The sequence below is a fragment of the Schistocerca piceifrons genome, chromosome 10, assembly GCF_021461385.2.
Source record: "Schistocerca piceifrons isolate TAMUIC-IGC-003096 chromosome 10, iqSchPice1.1, whole genome shotgun sequence".
Taxonomy (NCBI): Eukaryota; Metazoa; Arthropoda; class Insecta; order Orthoptera; family Acrididae; genus Schistocerca; species Schistocerca piceifrons.
In genome coordinates this window covers 37780110-37807021 of record NC_060147.1, presented here as the reverse complement: position 1 = coordinate 37807021, position 26912 = coordinate 37780110, and the positions used below count along the sequence as shown (strand labels likewise).

Below are 26912 nucleotides of genomic sequence, written 5' to 3'. Positions count from 1 at the left end.
ATGGGACTCAACTGCTGAGGTCATTAGTCCCCTAGAACTTAGAACTAGTTAAACCTAACTAACCTAAGGACATCACAAACATCCATGCCCGAGGCAGGATTCGAACCTGCGACCGTAGCGGTCTTGCGGTTCCAGACTGCAGCGCCTTTAACCGCACGGCCACTTCGGCCGGCCACTTCTTCCTGAGAACATTGATCTGTGTTCATTTTCTCAAGGCCTATCAACTGTGCCAACTTATAACTAAATCTGAGGGGGGTGCGATGGGGAGGTTCCCTTGTAAGTTCCGCCACAGTTCGCCGGCTGTCTTGTTCTACCAGTCTGCCCAGCCCACAACATCCGACATCTGTAATGAGGCGCGGCCACCCAACCCCGCGACGTCTGGACGTGGTTTCCCCTTGGTATCGAGTCCGCCCCGGTAGCTGAGTGGTCAGCGTGACAGACTGTCAATCCTAAGGGCCCGGGTTCGATTCCCGGCTGGGTCGGAAATTTTCTCCGCTCAGGGACTGGGTGTTGTGTTGTCCTAATCATCATCATTTCATCCCCATCGACGCGCAGGTCGCCGAAGTGGCGTCAAATCGAAAGACCTGCACCAGGCGAACGGTCTACCCGACGGGAGGCCCTAGCCACACGACATTTCCATTTTCCTTGGTATCGTGACGCGTTGAAGACACTCACCACTGCATTCGTCGAACACCCGGCAAGTCGTGCAGTTTCCGAAATGTTCGTGCCGAGCCTCCGGACCGTCACAATCTGTCCTCGGCCAAAGCCAGATAGATGGCGTGCCTTCTCCATTCTGCACACGGACAGCAGGCTCACTGATACTTCATGCACCGTGCGTGTCTCTGACCAGCAGTCATTTCTCGCCAGATGACGCTGCTGTCGCCTGGACGGGTTTATATCGACAGTAGGTCGGTGGTCAGCAATGATTTGTCTGATCAGTGTGTGTACCTATGTATGTTCGACATCTGATCCCTAACCACTTGACGATTTCAACTAAATTTGGTACACGGATCACTTACTATCTTGAAAGTGTCGTTGTGTGGGTAAGAATCATCTCTCTCTCAAAGAGGCAGGAATGCAGGTGAAAAATGAGCATAAGGGACTGCATGCAAACAGCTAGTCTATATTCTTGCAATATTTGAGAGTCAGAGCACTTAGCGACGTGCATTAAAATTTTAACTTAATTTTAAATCTTCACTAATCTCTTTCTCGCTGACCCTCCCACAAAAAGATCAAGAAAAAATAGTTTATCGATAATACTTCACTTGCAGGCAGCATTCACATATAACACTGAATGTACCTGCAGAATTATATCATTTTACAACATATATTCCAGGAGATATGACGTCATAAAAACTGAGATACTTGAGGAACTGTCGCATCATGCATGACGTTTTGGTTTATTACTTGTTTACTACTAACTCTATTCGCAACGTACTTTTGTATACAGTGTTCTCACGTATTAATGTACCTGCAGAATTGTACCATTATACAACACATACTTCACGAGATACTGGCGAACTTTTCAAGAGATGCAGATAAAATGTGTGTGAAATGTGTTACATACACTCCTGGAAATGGAAAAAAGAACACATTGACACTGGTGTGTCAGACCCACCATACTTGCTCCGGACACTTCGAGAGGGCTGTACAAGCAATGATCACACGCACGGCACAGCGGACACACGAGGAACCGCGGTGTTGGCCGTCGAATGGCGCTAGCTGCGCAGCATTTGTGCACCGCCGCCGTCAGTGTCGCCGGTTTGCCGTGGCATACGGAGCTCCATCGCAGTCTTTAACACTGGTAGCATGCCGCGACAGCGTGGACGTGAACCGTATGTGCAGTTGACGGACTTTGAGCGAGGGCGTATAGTGGGCATGCGGGAGGCCGGGTGGACGTACCGCCGAATTGCTCAACACGTGGGGCGTGAGGTCTCCACAGTACATCGATGTTGTCGCCAGTGGTCGGCGGAAGGTGCACGTGCCCGTCGACCTGGGACCGGACCGCAGCGACGCACGGATGCACGCCAAGACCGTAGGATCCTACGCAGTGCCGTAGGGGACCGCACCGCCACTTCCCAGCAAATTAGGGACACTGTTGCTCCTGGGGTATCGGCGAGGACCATTCGCAACCGTCTCCATGAAGCTGGGCTACGGTCCCGCACACCGTTAGGCCGTCTTCCGCTCACGCCCCAACATCCTGCAGCCCGCCTCCAGTGGTGTCGCGACAGGCGTGAATGGAGGGACAAATGGAGACGTGTCGTCTTCAGCGATGAGAGTCGCTTCTGCCTTGGTGCCAATGATGGTCGTATGCGTGTTTCGCGCCGTGCAGGTGAGCGCCACAATCAGGACTGCATACGACCGAGGCACACAGGGCCAACACCCAGCATCATGGTGTGGGGAGCGATCTCCTACACTGGCCGTACACCACTGGTGATCGTCGAGGGGACACTGAATAGTGCACGGTACATCCAAACCGTCATCGAACCCATAGTTCTACCATTCCTAGACCAGCAAGGGAACTTGCTGTTCCAACAGGACAATGCACGTCCGCATGTATCCCGTGCCACCCAACGTGCTCTAGAAGGTGTAAGTCAACTACCCTGGCCAGCAAGATCTCCGGATCTGTCCCCCATTGAGCATGTTTGGGACTGGATGAAGCGTCGTCTCACGCGGTCTGCACGTCCAGCACGAACGCTGGTCCAACTGAGGCGCCAGGTGGAAATGGCATGGCAAGCCGTTCCACAGGACTACATCCAGCATCTCTACGATCGTCTCCATGGGAGAATAGCAGCCTGCATTGCTGCGAAAGGTGGATATACACTGTACTAGTGCCGACATTGTGCATGCTCTGTTGCCTGTGTCTATGTGCCTGTGGTTCTGTCAGTGTGATCATGTGATGTATCTGACCCCAGGAATGTGTCAATAAAGTTTCCCCTTCCTGGGACAATGAATTCACGGTGTTCTTATTTCAATTTCCAGGAGTGTATATGTGACATATGCGCACACGGGCGAAGCCGCGGGTGAAAAGCTACTCCTAAGCCCCAGGGTAGATTACAATCACATTTGGTACAGATATGTATTACTATCGGAAACAAGTGCTGTGGCTGTAAGAACCATCAACTTCCTATTCGGGTAGGAGTGATAACGTGGGGATGGACAGACAGAAAAGGGGAAGGAGGAGATGGTCAAAGAGGAGGGAGAGGACATGGACAGAAAGAGGGAGGTATGAGAAGGTTGGAGAGACGGAAGTGTGTGAAAAGAACAGAGATAGAGAGGATGAGGAAACGAACAGAGGATGAAGGGAGGAAGAGATGGACAGAGAAAGGGTGGAGGAGAGAGGAGGACATGGACAGAAAATGGGGGAAGGAAGAGATGGATTAATAAAAGGTGGGAATAAATACATACCCAAGCAACGCCGGATACTCAGCTAGTTCTGACTAAAATAGGAGGAAGCTGTATGGCAAGGCGGAAAATATACGATATGTACAAGAGCCAGGAGGGAATAATAAGAGTGGAAGACCAAGAACGAAGTGCTCTGATTAAAAACGGTGTAAGACAGTGATGTAGCCTTTCGCCCCTACTGTTCAGTCTATGCACCGAAGAAGGAAGGACGGAAATAAAAGAAAGATTCAAGTGCGGGATCAAAACGCATTGTGAAAGGATGTCAAGCATAAGGTTCGCTGACGACAGTGCTGTGATAGAACGAGATTTTCACTCTGCAGAGGAGTGTGCGCTGATATGAAACTTCGTGGCAGGTTAAAAGTGTGTGCCGGACCGAGACTCGAACTCGGGGCCTTTGCCTTTCTCGGGCAAGTGCTCTACCATCAGAGCTACCGAAGCATTACTCACGCCCGCTACTCACAGCTTTACTTCTGCCAGTATTTCGTCTCCTACCTTCCAAACTTCACAGAAGCCCTCTTGCGAACCTTGCAGAACTAGCACTCCTGAAAGAAAGGATATTGCGGAGACATGGCTTAGCCACAGCCTGGGGGATGTTTCCAGAATGAGATTTTCACTCTGCAGCGGAGTGTGAGGACACGGCGAGTCGTGCTTCGGTAGCTCAGATGGTAGAGCACTTGCCCGCGAAAGGAAAAGGTGCCGAGTTCGAGTCTCGGTCCGGCGCACAGTTTTAATCTGCCGGGAAGTTTCATTGCTGTGCTAGTTGGAGGCTGAGCGAAGCAAGGAGGACATTATTATGCAAATTATTAAAGGCGATGAGAATACTCGTGGTCGTTAGAAGGGCACTAGTAGGTAACAGATACAGGCCCTTTAGGAAGAATTTTATGAATAGTGAATGATCGAGTGTGGAAAAACCTTAACAGAAGAGAATCGAAGTGTTTGAGATGCAGTACTACAGGAGAAAGTTGAAAATTAGGTGAACTGATAAGGTAAGGAATGAGGACATTCTCCGCACTATCGTCGAGGAGCTACTAGATGGAGCTGTAGCGGTTAAGAACTGTAGGAGAAGACAGAGATTTGAATGTGTGCTATAAATAATTCAGGATGCCAGATGCAAGCGCTACTCTTGAGTTAAAGTGATCGGCAGTGGAAAGGATATGTGGCCGACTGCCTGACATCAGCTCTACTCAGAAGACCGATGACTCGAAAAAAAAATTGAAGTTCAGTTTAATATAGATGTGCTCGGCAAGGGTTTCCCCCGGCGGTGTTTACGTCGCGTTGACGTCAGAAGGACAGTCTTTAAATAAAATGTCGCTTTCCTTTAGTTTCGTCTCTTCTCGTAGCTTATTCCTTCTGGCTCTCTCGACCTATCCCCTTTACTCCATACACACACACACACACACACACACACACACACACACACTTTATCTCTCTCTCTCGCGCGCGCGTCGGAGATGCTGTGTCCCATCGCTCGTGCGCCGACTATAACACCACGATCAAACTCACTTAAATCTTGATAACCGGCCATTGTAGCAGCAGTCACCGATCTAACAACTGCAGACCGCAGCGCCGTATTCTGCCTGTTCACATATCTCTGTATTTAAATAAGCATGCCTATACTAGTGTCTTTATCGCTTCAATGTATACCCATACCAGTATTGAGAATAGGATAAAAATTTTGGAGGAATTATTTTTCTGTACTGTCTCTTCTGTGCCTTCACAAGCTGTAACGGCAATTTTTCTCGCATGTTTCTAATTGGGGATAAGAGTGACGCCACAAACGAGGGGTTTTAACTCAGTCCGCTCTGAACGTGTTACGTAGCTCATACAGGATTGGTTGGGAGTTTGTGATGTTGAGTCTTCTTGCCAGGTGTTTTGGTAGACGTGGCTGCTGACTTGTGTGGTGAGAGGTTAGTTAGGTCTGTGTGTTGCAGGGGCTGCCTCAACGGGCTGCGCGCGGCCGGCGACGGCTGGTCTACGTCCGCGTCGTCGACGCTACCGGAGGTGAGTACCTGGCTGGCTTGCTACTGCTCTCATCTGTTCGACTTGATCCGCCGCTGTAAATTTTGACATTCCGGGATGCAGCGCCATATTTTATCCCTGGAAGTGCCATTTTGTGTAGCTGTTTGTGAAAAACCATCTTCGTACCTAGGTTCTTGCTTGAAACTTTAAGATGTGTTGCGGATTGTGCGCCGATTTTCAATGGTTTCCTGCATTAGAAAACTGCCCACACACCCTTGCACGACTTCGGCTGTGTTGAGGTAACATGGAAGCAGAGTCTGTGTGCAGTGTCTGCCCTGTGCTGAGAATTGTTTTTGGTGGTGGAGATAGAGTAACAGCTTCGTCAGGCACCTGTATAGCAATAGTAATGCAGCGAGAGCACTTGTATAGCAATACCAGCACATGTAGCCACTGGCGATGCGTTAATAAACTAAGCCGAAAGGCTTCTGGCAAAACAAATACTGCATTTGTTCAGTTCCTGTGGTGTGCGTACTGTAAGACCTTCGGTACACACACCATCAGATTATTTCACTTGTCACTCTAACGAAGTAGGCGAGTGTCAGCAATATGTCTCGTGGTCTTATCGTGGCGTGTTTATCTTCTGCCGTTAGGTCAGACGATAGAAATGCCACTTGCACGCTTAGAGTAGCAGATTGACGGTGACCCACTTTAAACAGAACTTGATGAATTTTCACACACATTTATTAAAATAATAAGAAACATAAACATTACGTAACTTGGTTCTGGATGCTACTTACAATTGAAAATCTGAAGTTCCTTTGGTATTGGTACGTTAAGCTTATTCTCACATATCTGATACTTGACGAAGTGTCTATACATTTATCTTCATGGCTATGTACAGGAATATGGTAATCTTCTTAGGCGCATACTGAAACTTGACTATAGACTGGTACAGACAAATGTAGACTGGTACAGACTGATGCAGACTGACTGATCGGAGGTCTGTACACTCGTTATAATACCTCGCGCGTTCGTGTATCACTGCGCGAGTGTGATCCGCGAGGAGAAAAGGTTCTACGTTAGCAGCAATCTCATTGGCTGCGTTACATATTAATACGCGGATCGGCAGAAGCAGAATTTGGTCCGTCTCTAAGGCAGCGCCATCTCGTAGTGCGGAGACGGACGAGCGCTGCGCCTGCGCTGTTGTGCTTAGTGGGGAGCGCTCTAGTGGGAAAGTTGTGTACGCGCTGACTACGCGGAACTATGTACACAACAGTTCCATACAGACAGCCCTAACCTAAACATCATTAATATATAATTTTTTGAATGATTTCGTGATGCCTTCAGCTGCCATTCTCTTTATTTCATGTCCGATTGTACGATTCCGGCCTTAGGTCATTTTCAAGTATTTTGTAGATGACAGCTTTGTTTGTGTGGCCATCCTCCGCAGGAAGCATGTAAATACTTGCCTTTTCCTGCTGCTAGTTACTTTATTTATCCCATATCCGTTTCGCCTTCTCCTGTTCTAAGGCATCATCAGTGGGACGATTTGCTGGTCTGCGTTTCTTCACAGCTGGTGGAGGTCGCACTACCACTTTTATCACTGCAATATATTCACGTCTTTGTGTTCTCGACATCCACACACTGTTCACCATGTTTCTCACTCTTTTTTGTGGTGGACTATCGTTCTTTTGTCACTCGATAGAACTATTTCGTCGTACACTTCTTTTCACAGCGTAAATATTGCGACTACCTATATATTGCAATCCAGACTCGTATTCTCACAGAATGAAATGGTTCCTCATGAATACACAATGGATTTGAAATACTCCACATATGAGAATTTTGCGAGTTCGTGTACCCAGATGAATGAAACCACGCGTCATCAGTGAAAAACGTTTCATTTAGAATATCCTTTCCATTTTGTTGAACGAAATTTTTGAACCATTGACAATAATGCAGTCTCTTGCCATGATCAGTATTTTTCAGTTCTTGCACGATTCTCACTTTGTGTGGGAAAAGTTCTAATTTTTCCCTTACAGCTGTGTGGGCCGTTCCGACACTAACATCGATTTCGTGGGCGAGTTTTCTTACTGACTTGTTCGGGCTCGTAGTTATCCTCAGACAAAACGCTAGGATGACCACTTCTCGGTGCATCTGTCACTGAACCCGTAATTCGAAATTTGTTACTCCAATCTCGTACAGTATCGCGATGTGGGAGTGGCGTCTCCGGGAAAACTGAATTAAATGTTTGACGAACTGAACCTGTGTATTTACCGCCACCTTTAAACACTTCTTCGACTAAAAACACACGTTCTTCAATGGTTAGCATTTTAGCAGTGACAAAAACGAAAGTAACGAATGAAGGAACTAAAACGTTGACGCCAACACGTAACGACACACACCAACGATACTACTGACGCTGCCTGAGATAAACGAAACAGTGGAATGTTGGGAGAGTCCACTTGAAGGGAAGTGACCCAGGCAGGCGAACAATCATACGGCAAGCGCGGCTGACGATCATACGGAACTGCGGAGAGACTTTTTGAACACCCCGTTGTTAAGAAGAACGAGGCATTTTATAGGAAATATCGAGTAGTTTATCCTCAAACAAAACGCTAGGACGACGACTTCTCTGTGCATCTGTCGCTAAACCCGTACTTCGAAATTTGTTAATCAAATCTCGCACAGTATCGCGATTTGGGAGTGTCGTCTCCGGCAAAACTGAATTAAATGTTTGACGAACTGAAACTGTGTATTTATCGCCAGGTCTGAACACTTGTTCGACTAAATACACACGTTCTTCAATGGTTAGCATTTTAACAGTAAAAAAAAAAAAACGAAACAAACGAACAAAGGAGCAAAACTTGAACGTTCACCTCAACACGTAACGACACACATCAACGATACTACTGACGCTGGCTGAGATAAATGAAACAGTGGAATGTTGGGAGAGTCCACTTGAAGGAAAGTAACCCAGGCAGGTGAACAATCATACGGCACGCGGGGCTAACAATCATACGCCACTGCGGAGAGACTTTTTGATTACCCCATGGTTGATGAAAGTTTATGCTATGGAGAGGGCCTTTTTATATCTCCCAGTTAGGAATTTATTTGCAGCGTATTATTGGATACAGTTCCGTTCTCTACCGCAGGACCGAGGTAAACCACCCTAAAACCCGGGCCAGGATTTGCCCGTACGCCAGAGTGACTTTGTAGAAAGGAGTTTTGGAGCCTGTTGTACGGCTGCCTGTAGAAGAGCAGGTGGCGCCTGCAGCGGTGCTGCTCGACTGACCCGCCACGCCGCGGTGCTCCGCGGGTTGCCCGCTTGCCAGGCGCTCCCCTCATTACGGGGAGCGCTCTGTAGTTGGGACCTGCTAGAGAGTGCAGTAATTGTGAAGCCGAGCGCATGATCGTTTGCAGCGCTCGCTTCGTGCCGGCATTGATTTCACGGCGTGCGCTGCGCCTCACTGGGGGTAATTATCTGTACTCTGGCTTTCTGCCACTCGTGTCGAAGATGAAAGTCCCCAAAGAGCATTTTCCATGAAATATGTTAACCTGCAATTATTCCTTTCAGAGGCACTGGTCGAAGTAACGGAAGCGATCATTTTTACCAGTCACACACAGAATTTGTATGCACCGCAATGTGTCTACTATTCGTCATGACACGTGTCGGTCATAGTCCTCATTCCATCACACTCTAGCGATGGTACGAAAAAGACATCTTGTCGACACCCGTAAAGAACATGTAATAATTAGCACTCATGATGGCTATGGAGAAAACCCACTACAATGAATAATAAGAACATTGGAGCCTGGACAATCTCGGTGTATAAGAGGAAACAAGTAAACATAGATAAATACTTGGGCCTTCATTCGTCGCATGGTGGAGGTTGTAATGATATTTGAATTATGTAACCATTACGGCACCTCGCCGCAACCTCTCGATACCAGCAATATTCTACTGTGTTTCTGTAAAATACCGGGTGATCAAAAAGTCAGTATAAATTTGAAAACTGAAAAAATCACGGAATAATGTAGATAGAGAGGTAAAAACTGACACACATGCTTGGAATGACATGGGGTTTCATTAGAACCAAAAAAATACAAAAGTTCAAAAAAAGTCAGACAGATGGCGCTTCATCTGATCATAATAGCAATAATTAGCATAACAATGTAAGACAAAGCAAAGATGATGTTCTTTGCAGGAAATGCTCAATATGTCCTCCATTATTCCTCAACAATAGCTGTAGTCGAGGAATAATGTTGTGAACAGCACTGTAAAGCATGTCCGGAGTTATGGTGAGGCATTGGCGTCGGATGTTGTCTTTCAGCATCCCTAGAGATGATGTCGGTCGATCACGATACGCTTGCGACTTCAGGTAACCCCAAAACCAATAATCGCACGGACTGAGGTCTGGGGACCTGGGAGGCCAAGCATGACGAAAGTGGCGGCTGAGCACTCGATCATCACCAAACGACGCGCGCAAGAGATCTTTCACGCGTCTAGCAATATGGGGTGGTTCTAATAAAACCCCATGTCATTCCAAGCATGTTTGTCAATTTTTACCTCTCTATCTACATTATTCCGTGGTTTATTAAGTTTTCAAATTTATACTGACTTTGTGATCACCCGGCAGTTAACATATTTCTGTGACAACATTCAGATTTGGTTTCATTAATGTAGAGGTATTTCGATACATCGATATGTATATATTGCAATGATATTATTCTTATGTGTATTCTTTCTTTTGTCACTATGATATTTGGCGGACTTGTAACTCTGATTTTTGGGCTCGTAAGCGATTATTAGAGTGTCAAGCTTTGGTCGTCATGTTAAGAAGACGCAAATTGTAGTCAGTTTGTGAAATGCGAACTTTAACAGTGAGGGAGATATTTTCAAGTATGTTTTATATTGTGAAGTGATGTTTTGGAACGAGTTACGTGATATTGCAACAAAAGTAATAAAAAAGAAATGTAACTTAGATTCGGAGTGCTGATCACTTTTTTACATCACCATTGTCCTAACTTGCAAAAGTTTAATCTTCAAGAATGGTTTATGAAACACATCTATAAAACTTTTGAATGTCGCAGAATAACACCTAGGCCTCTTTGCATCCGAGCTTGGAATCGTCACTACCTAGATTTTCGACGATTGAGCCACGAGTTCACAACGATAGCAGCGTGGGAAACACGAAAAGATGAGTGCCTAGTTTATCCATTATTTCAAGAAATGACTTTATTAACTGTGCTCTAATGACACCTGCCACATAATAATTTTGTTGTTGCCCGAAAATGCAATATTTAGCAGCGTGAGCAACACCACAATCATAATTAATTTTTGACCTTTGTTGTGGTAGGGTTGTTAGAAGGGGTAGGGCTGAATGGGTGGGAAGAACATGACATATGACAGCATGGCGTCGCGATGACGTAGGTCGACCACTCGCAGGTCGATTATTCGTAATTAAGAAAGTCATCATAGTAGCAGTAGTGACAGTGAATTATTCCTGATGGAGGCCACGAAGGTGATGACAAAAGACTTTGAAGTTTTACTCTAATTTGGCTCGGCAAGAAAAGAGAGAACGTTTTGCCCAAGGGAGTCATCACTAGTAAGTTTTTTCAGTTATATGGGAACGTTTATAATAGTGTAGCGACTCATGGAGAATACTTTGAAGGCGAATGTAATTATTTTAGTAGTGTGTTTTGAGAAACGATAACTTTCAAGGCCGGTAATGTCACAGTTATTACGAGAGTAAGTCCGAAAGAAATGCACCTTTTTGAAACCAGTTTATTTTTCATACCTTTGATATTTTTACCAATACGTTGAGAAATAAAATGTAACGTTTCCATGTAATGTTCGCCCCTTAGCCACCATGGAACTGGTTGAAGTGAGGACCAGCACGTTTCAGCCACTCTTTCGCAACCTCCACAAGGCAGTCATCATCTTCAAATCTCGTCCCACGAAGTGTCCCCTTCAGTTTCGCGATGAGGTGGAAATTACGCGCTGTCAGATCTGGACTGTTCTGTGGCTGTTTCACCCTTTGTCTGCCCAAGCTCTGCCACCTCCATAGTGGTTTTCTCACTGTTGTCATGCAACGTAAAAATATCGTGTTTTTGCCGATATTGCTGAACGCTGCACATTCGACTGTGAATTGTTTTATGGGTTTCCACATAAGCGTCTAGTTTGGTAGTGGTTCCATGTGGCGTGGTGTCCAAATCAAGAAACACAGTGAACGTCACTTTTCCTGCTGTAGCCGAAGCTTTGAATTCCTTCTTCTTCGATGAATTTGGGCGATGCGATTCCATCGATTGTCGTTTCGTCTCCGTTTCAGAATGATGCGACTGGTTTTTATCCCCCGTCAAAATTTTTGCAAGTAACTCTTGCCCAGAATACTCGTTCTGTTCCAGAAGTTTGCTGACGCTGTCTTTCGTGTTCGTTTGTGAGGATCCGTTTACTTTCTCGGAACCCACCTACCACAAATCTTTCTCCACTTTTTTTCTGATACTTCCACTCGGGGCGGCAGTTCGGTAACTATTTTGCGTTTGTCAACCTATATCAGATTGTGCCTAAGATGACGTTGTCAGGAGTCTGTGAAAGGGAGTATGTGAAAGGGAGAACTTGGTCGAATTAGCTGCTTTAGGATCTCAGTAACATGCTTCTTGGAGTTCAGATTTTACAAAGTGGTGGAGGCTTTCGTGGGTACTTGTTGGCATATTGCCTGTTGGTTTCTGCCTTGGGACCTTCTCCGACATGTATACACGTCATCGTGAAAAATTGACCTTTCCACAGTAGAAAAACGGTAACAATCTGTGGCATTACCACTTTGAAATGCCCCAAACCCCAAGAAATGCTATTTGAAACAAATAATTCGTACAGTCAACGGCGAATATGATGTCCTTCAAAAAATTCTACATGACTGTGGACCCCAACTATGAAAAGTTTATCTATTACAAATTTATAACTGATTATTTACTTCTAGATCTAGTACTTTGCACCACTACTAATCATTCCTTTCCTGTTCCACTCGCAAACGGAGCGAGAGGAAAACGACTGTCTATATGTCTCCGTATGAGCCCTAATTTCTCGTATCTTATCTTCGTGGTCCTTACGCGAAATGTGTGTTGGCGACAGTAGAATCGTTCGGCAGTCAGCTTCAAATGCCGATTCTCTAAATTGTGTCAGTAGTGTTTTTCGAAAAAAATGGTGACTTCCCTCCATCCATTCCCATTTGACTTCCTGATGCATCTCAGTAACACGTGTTGTTTAAACCTACTAACAAATCTAACAGCCCGCCTCTGAACTGCTTCGATGTCTTCCCTTAATTTCGTCTGGTATGGATCCCAAACACTTTAGCAGTACTCAAGATTGGGTCCTATATGCGATCTCCTTTACAGATGAACCAATCTTTCCTAAATTACTCGCAACAAACGGAAGTCGACCGTTCGCCTTCCCTACAACAGTTCTCACATGCTCATTACACCTCATATCGCTTTGAAACGTTACGTCCAGATGTTTAAACGACTTGACTGTGTTAAGCAGGACACTAGTAATACTGTATCCGAAGATTACAGGTGTGTTCTTCTTACTCATCCGCATTATCTTACATTTTCCTACATGAAGAGGTAGGTGCCACTCATCACACCAATAAGAAATTTTGTGTAAGTCGTCTTGTATCATTCTACAGCCAGCCAACTCAGACACCTTACCGTACAGCACGCCATCATCAGCAAACAACCGCAGATTGCTGCCTACCCTGTCCGCCAAATCATTTATGTACATAGAAAATAACAGCTGTCCTATCACACTTCCCTGGGGCACGCCTGACGGTACCCGTGTCTCTGATGAACACTCGCCGTCCAGGACAACATCCTGGCTTCTATTATTTAAGAAGTCTTCGAACCACTCACATATCTGTGAACTTGTTCCATATGCCTGCAATGGGGACACCGTGTCAAATCTAGATGTATAGGATCTGCCTGTTGCCCTTCATCCATAGTTCGCAGTACGTCATTTTCCATGTAGTATAGGTGATTACAAGATATTTTCTATTTTGTTACACTCTAATGCGCTACCCTGTTACACTGTTTCAAAGCTGAAAAGCTCTGAAGACGTCAACGCCTACACTAAATCACGACTGCGACTGAAATTAAAAATTTGCTACAATTTTGTAAGGTGAAACTTCCTGGAAGATTATAATTGTCTGCCGAGCCGGGAGACGAACCCGGGACCTTTCAGTAGTGGTAGTCCTGCGAACTAGGCAGCGGAACTTTGAAAGGTAGGAGGTGAGGGACTGGCAGAAGCAAAGCTCTGAAGACGGGTCGCGAGTCGTACTCGGGTAGCTCAGATGGCAGAGCAGACGCCCGTGAAAGGCAGAGGTGCCGGGTTGGAGTCCCGGTGCGGCTCACAGAGTTAATTTGCCATGAAATTCGATATCAGCGCACATTTCGCTACCGAATGAAAATTCCCGCGCGCTCTCTCCTGTCAGTCTTTGAGTGGACGCTGTGTTCCGTCCACAATGCGATCCAGCTCTGCCCTTCACCGCTCCTGCCGCACAGTCTCGCGGCTACCATACCAGGAAAACAGAAGCGACGGAGCGGCGCTGGCCGCAAAACCTCAGAGGAAGTCGCGACCGCAATATCTGCCCCGCAAAACCACATCGGCGGACTCCTGCTGCGATTCAAGGAAACGGCCGGCTCCCCGCTTCTAGGGTGTCGGCAAGCGGCGCCGGTCAAGTGCCTCTCGCTTCTCAAGGCGCTACTGAAATGTGAAAAGAGGCGGCAAAACGCGAAGTCGCGAATCCTGCTGCGATAGCTGCTACACTGAAGAGCCATATCGTGTAGGGCCCCAGCGAGCACGCAGAAGTGCCGCGACACGACGTGGCGTGCATTCGACTAATGTCTGAAGTAGTGCAGCAGAGGACACCATGAATCCTGCAGGGCTGTTCACAAATCGGTAGACTAACAGGGAGTGGAGATCTCTTCTGAACAGTACATTGCGAGGCATCCCAGATATGCTCAATAATGTTGATGTCTGGGGAGTTTGGTGGGGATCGGTAGCGTTTAAAAGCAGAAGAGTGTTCCTAGTGCCACTCTGTAGCAATTCTGGACGTGTGGAGTCTCGCATTGTCGTGCTGGAACTGCCCAAGTCCGTCGGAGTGCACAATGGACATGAATGGATGCAGCTGATCAGGCAGGATGCTTACGTACGTGTCACCTGTCAGAGTCATATCTAGGAGTATCAGGAATCCCATATCACTCCGACTGCGAACGCCCCTCACCGTTACAGAGCCTCCATCAGTTTGAACAGTCCCATGCTGACATGCAGGATCCGTGGTTTCATGAGGTTGTCTCCATACCCGTACACGTCCATCCGCTCGATACAATTTGAAACGAGACTCTTCCGACCAGGCAACATGTTTCCAGTCATCAATAGTCCAATGTCGATGTTGATCCGCCCAGGCGAGGCGTAAAGCTTTGTGTCGTGCAGTCATCAAGGGTACACGAGTGGGTCTACGGCTCTGAAAGGCCATATCGATGATGTTTCGTTCAATGGTTCGCACGCTGGCTCTTGCTGAAGGCCCAGCATTGAAATTTACAGCAGTATCCGGAAGCGTTTCAATTCTGTCACGTTAAATAATTCTCTTCAGCTGTCTGTGGTCCCATTCCTGCAGGATGTTGGAGATTTCATGTTTTGCCGGATTCCTGATATTTACGGTACAATCGTGAAATGGGCGTAGGGCAAAATCCCCACTTCGTCGCTACATCGGAGATGCTGTGCGCCGACTTTAACACCACGTTCAAACTCACTCGCATGTTGATGACCTGCCATTGTAGCAGCAGTAACCCATATAACAACTGCGCTAGACACTTGTTGTCTTATGTAGGCGTTGCTACCGCAGCGCAGTATTCGACCTGTTTATATACCTCTGTATTTGGATGTGACCGAGCGGTTCTAGGCGCTACAGTCTGGAACCGCGCGACCGCTACGCTCGCAGGTTCGAATCCTGCCTCGGGCATTGATATGTGTGATGTCCTTAGGTTAGTTAGGTTTGAGTAGTTCTAAGTTCTAGGTGACTGATGACCTCAGATGTTAAGTTCCATAGGGCTCAGAGCCATTTTTTTTTCCCTTATTGTATCATGGTGATCGTTTCTCCGTATGTAGGTCGGCGTCAACAAAGTATTTTCGCATTCGGTGGGGAAAGTTGGTGGTTGGAATTTTGTGAGATTTCCGCCAGGAAAAACGCCTTTGTTTTAATGATTTTCAGCCCGAATCCCGTATCATTTCAGTGATACTGTCTCCCCTATTTCGCGATAATACAAAACGTGCTACCCTTCTTTGCCCCCTTTCGATGTACTCCGTCAATCCCAGCAGCAATACTCTGCAAGAGGACGGATAACCGTAGTGTAGGCAGTGTCTTTAGTAGACCTGATACATTTTCTAAGTGTCCTGCCAATAAAACACAGTCTTTGGTTAACCTTCTCCGAAACATTTTCTGTGTGTTCCTTCCAATTTGAGTTGTTCGTAACTGTAATTCCTAGGTATTTAGGTAGATTCACAGTCTTTAGATTTGACTGATTTATCGTGTAACCGAAGTTTAACGGATTCCTTTTAGCACTCATGTGGATGACCTCACACTTTTCGTTATTTAGGGTCAGTAGCCAATTTTTGCACCATACAGATATCTATTCTAAATCGTTTTGCAATTTCTTTTCGTCTGATGACTTAACTAGTCCATAAACGACGGCATGATCTGCAAACAAGCTAAGACGGCTGCTCAGATTGTCTCCGAAATCATTTATGTAGTGTGGCGTTTTATTTGTGTCGGCTCGGTGGTGATGGTTGTCCCAGTCTGGTTGACATGGAAAAGCGTCCGTCGATCGCGACGACTCCGATTTGTAACTGTTAAAACAAAATCCTCCCTTGGTTGATTAGTTTCAGACACTATCTCCTTCAGACTGATATCAGCGTAACGATGGAGCAGTGCGCCGGAATGTGTGGGCAGCCCATGTTTAAAATTGAAGCACTGGTGTTGGAAGTCTGTCGGTCTTCTTTACCTGCACAGCGACTGCACCACTTGGTACCGCAACAACGCCCTTGATCTGAAACAACTATCCAAATTTGCTTCACCTAGTCGCGGCAGGCTGAGAAGCATACGCGAACTTGATAACTGTAGTTCTTTTGCCCAGATTGCAAATGAGTGTTAAAATGCAAATAATGGAATATCTTGAATTATAAAGTACATCATTCAAGCCGAAGCCACTTCATAGTTTTGCGAGGATGTTGATTTATTAGCAGGCCGGTGTGGCCGAGCGGTTCTAGGCGCTTCAGTCTGGAACCGCGCGACCGCTACGGTCGCATATTCGAATCCTGCCTCGGGCATGGATGTGTGTGCTGTCCTTACGTTAGTTAGGTTTAAGTAGTTCTAAGTTCTAGGGGACTGATGACCACAGCAGTTGAGTCCCATAGTGCTCAGAGCCATTTGAACCAACTACCATTCCGCCTTCAAAGTCTGTTAATTTCCGTCGTGCTGTGGGAAATCTTTTCACATGAAACACCTGACTGCAAATGACAGCTCCGCCAGTGCACTGCCCTTTTATACCTTGCGTATGCGATAGTGCCGCCATCTGTATGTGTGTATATCGGTATCCCATGATTTATGTAGACTACTGGCCATTAAAATTGCTACACCAAGAAGAAATACAGGTGATAAACGGGTATTTATTGGACATATTATACTAGAACTGATATGTGATTACATTTTCACGCAATTTGGGTGCATAGATCCTGAGAAATCAGTACCCAGAAAAACCACCTCTGGCCGTAATAACGGCCTTGATACGCCTGGGCATTGAGTCAAAATGAGCTCGGATGGCGTGTACAGGTACAGCTCCCCGTGCAGTTTCAACACGATGCCACAGTTCCTCAAGAGTAGTGACCGGTGTACTGTGACGAGCCAGTTGCTCGGCCACCATTGACCAGACGTTTACAATTGGTGAGAGATCTGGAGAATGTGCTGGGCAGGGCAGCAGTCGAACATTTTCTGTACACAGAAAGGCCCGTACAGGACCTGCAACATGCGTTCGTGCATTATCCTGCTGAAATGTAGGGTTTCGCAGGGATCGAATGAAGGGTAGAGTCACGTGTCGTAACACATCTGAAATGTTTCGTCCACTGTTCAAAGTGCCGTGAATGCGAACAAGAGGTGACCGAGACGTGAAACCAATGGCAACCCGTACGATCACGCCGGTGATACGCCAGTACGGCGATGACGAATACACGCTTCCAATGTGCGTTCACCGCGATGTAGCGAAACACGGATGCGACCATCATGATGCTGTAAACATAACCTGGATTCATCCGAGAAAACGACGTTTTGGCATTCGTGGACCCAGGTTCGTCGTCGAGTACACCATCTCTGGCGCTCCTGTCTGTGATGCAGCGTCAAGGGTAACCGCAGCCACGGTCTCCGAGCTGATAGTCCACGCTGCTGCAAACGTCGTCGAACTGTTCGTGCAGATGGTTGCTGTCTTGCAAACGTCCCCATCTATTGACTCAGGGATCGAGACGTGGCAGCACGATCCGTTACAGCCATGCGGATAAGATGTCTGTCATCTCGACTGCTAGTGATACGAGGCTGTTGGGATCCAGCACGGCGTTCCGTATTACCCTCCTGAACCCACCGATTCCATATTCTGCTAACAGTCATTGGATCTCGACCAACGCGAGCAGCAATGTCGCGATACGATAAACCGAAATCGCGACAGGCTACAATCCGACCTTTATCAAAGTCGGAAACGTGACTGTACGCATTTCTCCTCCTTACACGAGGCATCACACCATCGTTTCACCAGGCAACGCCAGTCAACTGCTGTTTGTGTATGGGAAATCGATTGGAAACTTTCCTCGTGTGAGCACGTTGTAGGTGTCGCCACCGGCGCCAATCTTGTGTGAATGCTCTGGAAAGCTAATCATTTGCATTTCACAGCATCTTCTTTCTGTACGTTAAATTTCGCGTTTGCAGCACGACATCTTCGTGGTGTAGCAATTTTAATGCCCAATAGTGTAAAACCCGAGTTTCTGTCTTCACTCATGTGTAGGATTTATGTTCTCAAATGGGACGACATTATCGGAACGCGCTCTATTGTATCGAGCGGTTGCACCTCCCTTCGTGTCCCACGAGAGTGCGAGGACGAAAATGAAGCAACAAGAGTTATCTGAACGCGCCGACTGTTGTCGTAACGAGCGCATCTGCAGAAGAACAATTTTAATCAGCGGAGCAGAAAGCGGCGGTCTCTATCCGTCATTGGCCGCGGCGGGAAATGGGAGGCCTGTCGCCACAAAGGGTGGTAATCACTTAGCAGCCGGCCGGGCTCTGTTGTTATCCCGGCAGGCCGCAGACGCAACTACCGCCGCCGCGTATCGACCGGGAGGCGGCCGAGTGTCTGTGTCTGGCCCAACTGCAGTCTCCTGGGTGCAGAGAGAGAGAGAGAGGGGGAGTGGAATGAGAGAGTGTCCCGTGGACTTAGGAAGGCGAGAGGCGCGGTTGTGGCTGTTTTTGACGTCACCACACAGCTCGTGGTCAACGGTAATTACAGGCCTGAGCGCACGTCTGTGTGACGTCAGCAACGTAGTGTTCATGGTCAACGATAAATACGTATCAAAGCCCAATGCTAAAATCTTTGGCGCCGCGCGGGATTAGCCGAGCGGGATGGGGCGCTGCGGTCATGGACTGTGCGGCTGGTCCCGGCGGACGTTCGAGTCCTCCCTCGGGCATGGGTGTGTGTGTTTGTCCTTACGATAATTTAGGTTAAGTAGTGTGTAAGCTTAGGGACTGATGACCTTAGCAGTTAAGTCCCATAAGATTTCACACACATTTGAACACTTGAAAATCTTTGACATTATAGTAAGGAAGCTTTTAGCGAAGATCTTCGACAAAAGTTAGGGTAAGGCCCATTGTTTACATGTCGCTTTGATTGCTTTTGTGCATTTAAGGTGTAAAATGATGAAGTTCGAGGCTCGTCCAATAACTAATGCCCGACATTTAAAAAAAAAGAAAAAAGCCATTGATATACATATTTCGAACCGTTCTGGCAGATGGCAGAGCTGTAGTACGGCGTCAAAATGGCGTCTACATACGACTCACGTTACAAGCAGCGCGCTGTTAACTGAATTCTTGTGTGCAGAAAAAGAAGCCGTGGTGAACATCCGTAAACATCTGCGTACAGTGTACGGCGATGTTGCAGTTGATGGGAATACAGTTGGACGATGGCTAAATAAAGTCACAGCCTCAGGAAATGCAGGAACAGAGCTCCACGATCAGCCACGCTCGGGACGTCCTGTCACAGCCACTGCTCCAGACGTGCTGAGGCGTGCGGACGCCATTATTCGTGCCGACCGGCGCATCACAACTCGACAGTTGGCTCTACAATTGTCGGTCAGCATTGGAAGTGCGTCTACAAAGATCGAGTCTCTCGGATATGCTCACAGCGGACCACAAGATTCAAAGAAATGCCATTTCATCTGAATTGTTGGAGCGTTTCCAGACAGACGGAGAGGCCTTTCTGTCACGGATCTTTACGGGAAACGAAAGCTGGGTGCAACACTTTGCGCCCGAAACAAAAAGGCAGTCCATGGAGTGGCACCATCCTCATTCACCACAAAAGAAGAAATTCAAGAGAACTCCCTCCGTCGGAAAAGTCATGGTAAAAGTCTTCTGGGATTGTGATGGCGCCATTCTCGTGGATGTGATGCCAAAAGGGCCAACCAACAATTCAGAGGCATACGTGAAGACTCTGAATAAACTCGGGAACTGTTTCCGACGTGTTCTGTCGGACAAGAATCCAGCACAAAGCTTGCTCCAACAAGATAATGCACGCCCACACACAAGACTGAGAACCCAACACATCGCCACATTTGGTTGGACATCACTGCCTCATCCACCCTACAGTCCAGACCCGGCATCCTCGGACTTCCATCTCTTTGCGTCGCTTAAAGCTTCTCTACGGGGAACACACTTTGAAGATGACGAGAGTGTCAGTCATGCAGGGAAAACATGGCTAAGCCTACAGGACAAGAGCTTTTACCAGCAGGAAATACATGCTCTTCTACAACGTTTGCATACTGCCATAGAACGTGATGGAGTAGGAATGGGCAAGACTTGTTGATGTATATTGTAACCAAATTCTGACTCTTAACAATAAATATTTTCTGAAAAAAATGTGGGACATTATTAATTGAACGACCCTCGTATATTTGCTTTGAGACTACCATCACAGTCATCATGGGAAAGTATGACGAATACGAAATTCTTCGTGACAGCCGGCCGCTGTGGATGAGCGGTTCTAGCCGCTTCAGTCTGGAACTGCGCTGCTGCTACGGTCGCAGGTTCGAACCCTGGCCTCGGGCATGGGTGTGTGTGATGTCCTTAGGTTAGTTAGGATTAAGTAGTTCTAAGTTCTAGGGGACTGATGACCTCACTTGTTAAGTCCCATAGTCCTCAGAGCCAGTTTTTTGAACATGAGTGGATTCAGGTGATCAGACAGAATGCTTAGGTACGTGTCATCTGTCAGATTCGTATATAGACGTATCGGGAGTCCATATCATTCCAACTGCACACGGCCCACACAGTTACAGAGCCTCCGCTAGCTTGAACAGTCCCCTGCTGACATGCATGGTCCATGGATTCAAGAAGTTGTCCCATACCCGTACGCTTCCATCCTTTCGATACAATTTGAAACGAGACTTGTCTGACCAGACAACATGTTTCCAGCCATCAACAGTCCAATGTCGGTGTTTACGGGCCCAGCCGAGACGTAAAGCTTCGTGTCGTGCAGTGACCAAGGATACACGAGTGGGCCTTTGGCTCCGAAAGCCCATATCGATGATGTTTCGTTGGATGGTTCGCACGCTGACACTTGTTGTTGGCCCAGCATTGAAATATGCAGCAATTTGCGGAAGGGTTGCACTTCTGTCACGTTGAACGATTCTCTTCAGTCGTCGTTGATCCTGTTCTTGCAAGATCTTTTTCCGACCGCAATGATGTCGGAGATTTGATGTTTTACCGGATTCCTGTTAATCACGGTGCGCTCGTGAAACGGCCATGCAGGAAAATCCGCACTTCACCGTTATCTAGGAGGTGCTGTGTGCCATCCCTCGTGTGCCGACTATAACACCATGTTCAAACTCGCTTAAATGTTGATAACCTGCCTTGTAGCAGCAGTAACCGATCGAAGAACTGCGCCAGATACTTGTTGTCTTGTTATAGACGTTGCCGACCGCAGCGCCGTATTCTGCCTGTTTACATATTTCTGTATTTGAATATGCATGCCTAAACCATTTTGTCTGGCGATGCAGTGTATATCGAGATGTAGTAGTCGATAACAAATGAGGTCTCCAGTGTAGAATCGATTAAATATTTTTCCAGACTGAGATTTTCACTCTGCAGCGGAATGTGCGCTGATATGAAACTTCCTGGCAGATTAAAACTGTGTGCCGGGCCGAGACTCGAACTCGAGACCTTTGCCTTTCGCCGTCACTTGCCCGCGAAAGACAAAGGTCCCGAGTTCTAGTCTCGTTCCGGCACACAGTTTTAATTTGCCAAGAGGTTTTAAATATTTTTGTTTATCTATTGTACTGCTTAAGTGTTTTAAAGTACCGATCTATCGAAGAAAAACAACAACAGGATAGAACGGTTTTGTGACACATTTCCCTAGTGAATCAGCGCTAATGACAAAGACCCGTAAGATCCATCCCAACTGAATTAGTGCATGCATACACACCAGAGGTCGTGCAACACTCTACTGATAAGTTTTCTCAAACTGGCAAGTTTATTATAAATTTTGTAGTCACTGTAATAACATCACATACGCTCCCAGCCAGTGATATTTCATTTCGTTTCCACTACCTTTCTGGGCGCTTCAGTTTTTTGTCTCCCGGTGTATGTTGGGTGTCCTATCTTACCTGCCTCATGCGGTATACACTTCTTGCAGCGGTGTACTGTAGGTCTCTAGAAGAGCGTAGCGTTCCAAAGGATTGGAAGAGGCCACAGGTCATCCCCGTTTTCAAGAAGGGACGTCGAACAGATGTGCAGAACTATAGACCTATATCTCTAACGTCGATCAGTTGTAGAATTTTGGAACACGTATTATGTTCGAGTATAGTGACTTTTCTGGAGACTAGAAATCTACTCTGTAGGAATCAGCGTGGGTTTCGAAAAAGACGATCGTGTGAAACCCAGCTCGCGCTATTCGTCCACGAGACTCGGAGGGCCATAGACACGGGTTCCCAGGTAGATGCCGTGTTTCTTGACTTCCGCAAGACGTTTGATACGGTTCCCCACAGTCGCTTAATGAACAAAGTAAGAGCATATGGACTATCACACCAATTGTGTGATTGGATTGAAGAGTTCCTAGATAACAGAACGCAGCATGTTATTCTCAGTGGAGAGAAGTCTTCCGAAGTAAGAGTGATTTCAGGTGTGCCGCAGGGGAGTGTCGTAGGACCGCTGCTGTTAACAATAAACATAAATGACCTTGTGGATAACATTGTAAGATCACTGAGGCTTTTTGCGGATGATGCTGTGGTGTATCGAGAGGTTGTATCAATGGAAAATTGCACTGAAATGCAGGAGGATCTGCAACGAATTGACGCATGGTGCAGGGAATGGCAATTGAATCTCAATGTAGACAAGTGTAATGTGCTGCGAATACATAGAAAGAAAGATCCCTTATCATTTAGCTACAATATAGCATGTCAGCAACTGGAAGCAGTTAATTCAATCAATTATCTGGGAGTACGCATTAGGAGTGATTTAAAATGGAATGGCCATATAAAATTAATCGACGGTAAAGCAGATGCTATCCCGACATTCATTGGAAGAATCCTATGAAATGCAGTCCGAAAACAAAGGAAGTAGGTTACAGTACACTTTTTCGCTCACTGCTTGAATACTGCTCACCGGTGTGGGATCCGTACCAGATAGGGTTGATAGAAGAGATAAGATCCAACGGAGAGCAGCGCGCTTCGTTACAGGATCATTTAGTAATCGCGAAAGCGTTACGGAGATGATAAACTCCAGTGGAAGACTCTGCAAGAGAGACGCTCAGTAGTTCGGTACGGGCTTTTGTTGAAGTTTCGAGAACATCATCACCTAGGAGTCAAGCAGTATATTGCTCCCTCGCGAAGAGACCATGAGGATAAAATCAGAGAGATTAGAGCCCACACAGAGGCATACCGACAATCTTTCTGTCCACGCACAATACGAGACTGGATTAGAAGGGAGAACCGATAGAGGTACTCAAAGTACCCTCCGCCACACACCGTCAGGTGGCTTGCGGGGTATGGATGTAGATGAAGATGTAGATGATGAGAATAAGGCTGGAAAGATCAGGGCGGATGCAGAGCTTTGTAGACAGATTTTTTCCCTGGTCGTCTTACACGAATGGGACGGGACAAAAAAAATATCAGTACGTTGCCAAGAAGAGTCCGTGAAGGCTGGTGAAAGGCCTGAACGTGTCTTGGCTGAGTAGTAGGAAAAGGAGAAGAATTAACCGTGCCGGTGCCAGCAATTCGTCAATTAATTGCAGTTGACTCCACCGCCCCAGTGCTGGGAGGAGCTGGATGCGGGTCATGTGTTAAAGAAAGACTTGTTGAAGCTGTAATCTGCGAGTGACGTCAGCACGCGCGGCGCCATCGGACTTTCCTCTTCGTCCGCCGTCTTGAATGGCGGCTCTGTCTTTCGGTCCGTGACGCAAATAGAGATCTGCTCCGCGGATAGCCGCCCGACACATCTGCATCATCTTCGCGGGGACGGCGTTGGTGTGGTGTGCACGTGGTGGGGTTTTAATGTGACCGCCTAATACGTCGCGAGGTGGAACGGTAACATTCTGCTACAGCTGCTACCGATGGATGGATTAATTAATGCTTTACCTTGCATTAACTACGGTGCATTTTCAGCTCAGAACACATTTTAAAACGATTGTATAGTAACTCATGAGTATGGATATTGCTGCGTTATAGTCAAGCATTACACTCATACGGGGTGCTCCATTGATAGTGACCGGGCCAAGTAGCTGACGAAATAAGCGTCAATCGAAAAAACTACAAAGAACGAAACTTGTCTCGCTTGAAAGGGGAAACCATATGGCGCTATGTTTGGCCCTCTAGATGGCGCTGCCATAGGTCAAACGGATATCAACTGCGTTTTTTTTTAAAAATAGGAACCCCCATTTGTTATTACATATTCGTGTAAAACGAATCTGCCAGGAAGTTTCATATCAGCGCACACTCCGCTGCAGAGTGAAAATCTCATTCTGGAAACATATTCGTGTAGTACGAAAATAAATATGAATGTTTCAGTTGGACCACTTTTTTTCGCTTTATGATGGGTCTGTAATAGTCACAAACGTATAACTACGTGGTATCACGTATCATTCCGCCAGTGCGGACGGTATTTGTTTCGTGATACATCACCCGTGTTATAATGGACCGTTTACCAATTGCGGAAAAGGTCGATATCGTGTTCGTGTGTGGCTTTTGCGATCAAAATGCCCAACGGGCGTGTGCTATGTATGCTGCTCGCTATCCTGGACGACATCATCCAAGTGTCCGGACCGTTCGCCGGATACTTACGTTATTTAGGGAAACAGGAAGTGTTCAACCACATGTGAAACGTCAACCCTGACCTGCAACAAATGATGATGCCCAAGTAGGTGTTTTAGCAGCTGTCGCGGCTAATCCGCAAATCAGTAGCAGACAAATTGCGCGAGAATCCGGAATCTCAAAAACGTCGGTGCTGAGAATGCTACATCAACATCGATTGCACCCGTACCATATTTCTATGCACCAGGAATTGCATGGCGACGACTTTGAACGTCGTGTACAGTTCTGCCACTGGGCACAAGAGAATTTACGGGACGATGACAGTTTTGTTTGCATGCATTCTATTTAGTGACGAAGCGTCATTCAGCAACAGCGGTAACGTAAACCGAAGCTATTCAAACTTCTTGTGTGTAATTCTTTTTTGATACATTGTCTCAATATACTGGGACCAATCCACCTGCCATGAAATATGCTATTCAATACCGCTTCAACCGCACGCGAGCTATGTGCCAGACATCCATCATGTTGGAAGTACATCGTCATTCTGTCATACAGTGATACATCTTGTAGTAACATCGCTAGAACATTACGTAGGAAATCCACGATGGCTGCGACAAGTGGAACATCAGCGACCTTGGCGGGTTAATGTATGGTGCGGCATTACGGGAGGTAGGATAATTGGCCCCCATTTTGTCGATGGCAATCTAAATGATGCAATGTATGCTGATTTCCTACTGGCACCATTTTATGAAGTCCTCTGCTGTCGAAACCTCCTTCAGGAGTAGGGCTTGATACATGTCCTCAGCAACACCCTTCATGAGATGTGCAACCTTACCTTTCTCATTCAGTCTAGGATCCACTATTTTACACAGCTCCAAGACGTCTTGAATGTAGGCTGCTGTAGTTTCTCATGGACGCTTTAGTTTATCTTCAGCCTTGCACTTCTGTCGTCGTGTGTCGCCGAAATACCTGCGCAGTTCCGCGTGGAATACTACCCAACTTGTCAACTTCTCGTTGTTCTCTATATATATTCTATATTCGGTTCGAGTACATTCTAGAAGTGTCCACACAATGTCAAGAATCAATCTACTGGAATGTTCTGTCGCTGTGTAGATACTGTATGTGTTCTGGCCGCTCCGCGCTCTTGGTTTACTACTGCTGGATGAGAGACACTTTGACCAGTCATCCGGCCGCTTCTCATACCATTGCTTGACAGTGCCCTCCAAGTAGAAAAATGCGTTAGACAAACACACGGTGTCATCCAATATGTTAAATCTGGCTATACGTTCATATACCTTGAGCCACTTGTTTGGATCTTGGCCATCGTCACCAGAGAACCCGGAAGGATGTCTCATGTGGTGGCACCCAGTTGCTGTCACCGTAACGTCTTCTGTCTCTGATAGAGTGCGATCTGTTGATTGTGGCTCGAACTGTGGTTTCTCGCCACGTAAAAGGCGGCTCTATCGTGGCCTGATGGGAGACACTATGTGGTCGATAATGTGCGCTATCACAGGTTCAAATACCCAGCGCCTCCACCAGAATAATGTCACGAGGAAGAAGGTGTAATCAGATGAATGACGTGCACTAACTTCGCATAACAAAGGTTTATTCAGCACTTGCAAATCAAGAGCGCGGAGCGAAGTACCTCTGGCCAGAACACATACAGTATCTACACAGCTACAGAACATTCCAGTAGACTGATTCTTGACATTGTGTCGATACTTCTAGAATGTACTCGAACCGAATATAGAAATTAAGATTGTACAGTCCAGGCGTATTTTGAAATCACGACTCTCCAACAGTTTAGTATCATAACCATTACACCACGGTGCTACTCAGCTTCTTCTGCGACAATATGGTTAAAGAAATGCAGATTTTTTTCGGTGACTCGAGAAAAAAGGCCTCTGGAGATATCGAGTTGTTCAGTAATGGACACATTTGTTGTTCT

The 26912-nt window shown here is 46.6% G+C and overlaps 1 protein-coding gene across 1 annotated transcript in view; it reads left to right on the top strand.

The window, feature by feature from the left end:
• The window catches only part of LOC124718638, a 526059-nt gene that overhangs the window by 121844 nt on the left and 377303 nt on the right, over positions 1-26912 (top strand). Inside the window, exon 3 of the mRNA XM_047244262.1 lies at positions 5337-5406. The gene's annotated coding sequence lies outside the window, so the exon portion shown is untranslated. The remainder of the gene's footprint in view (positions 1-5336; positions 5407-26912) is intronic.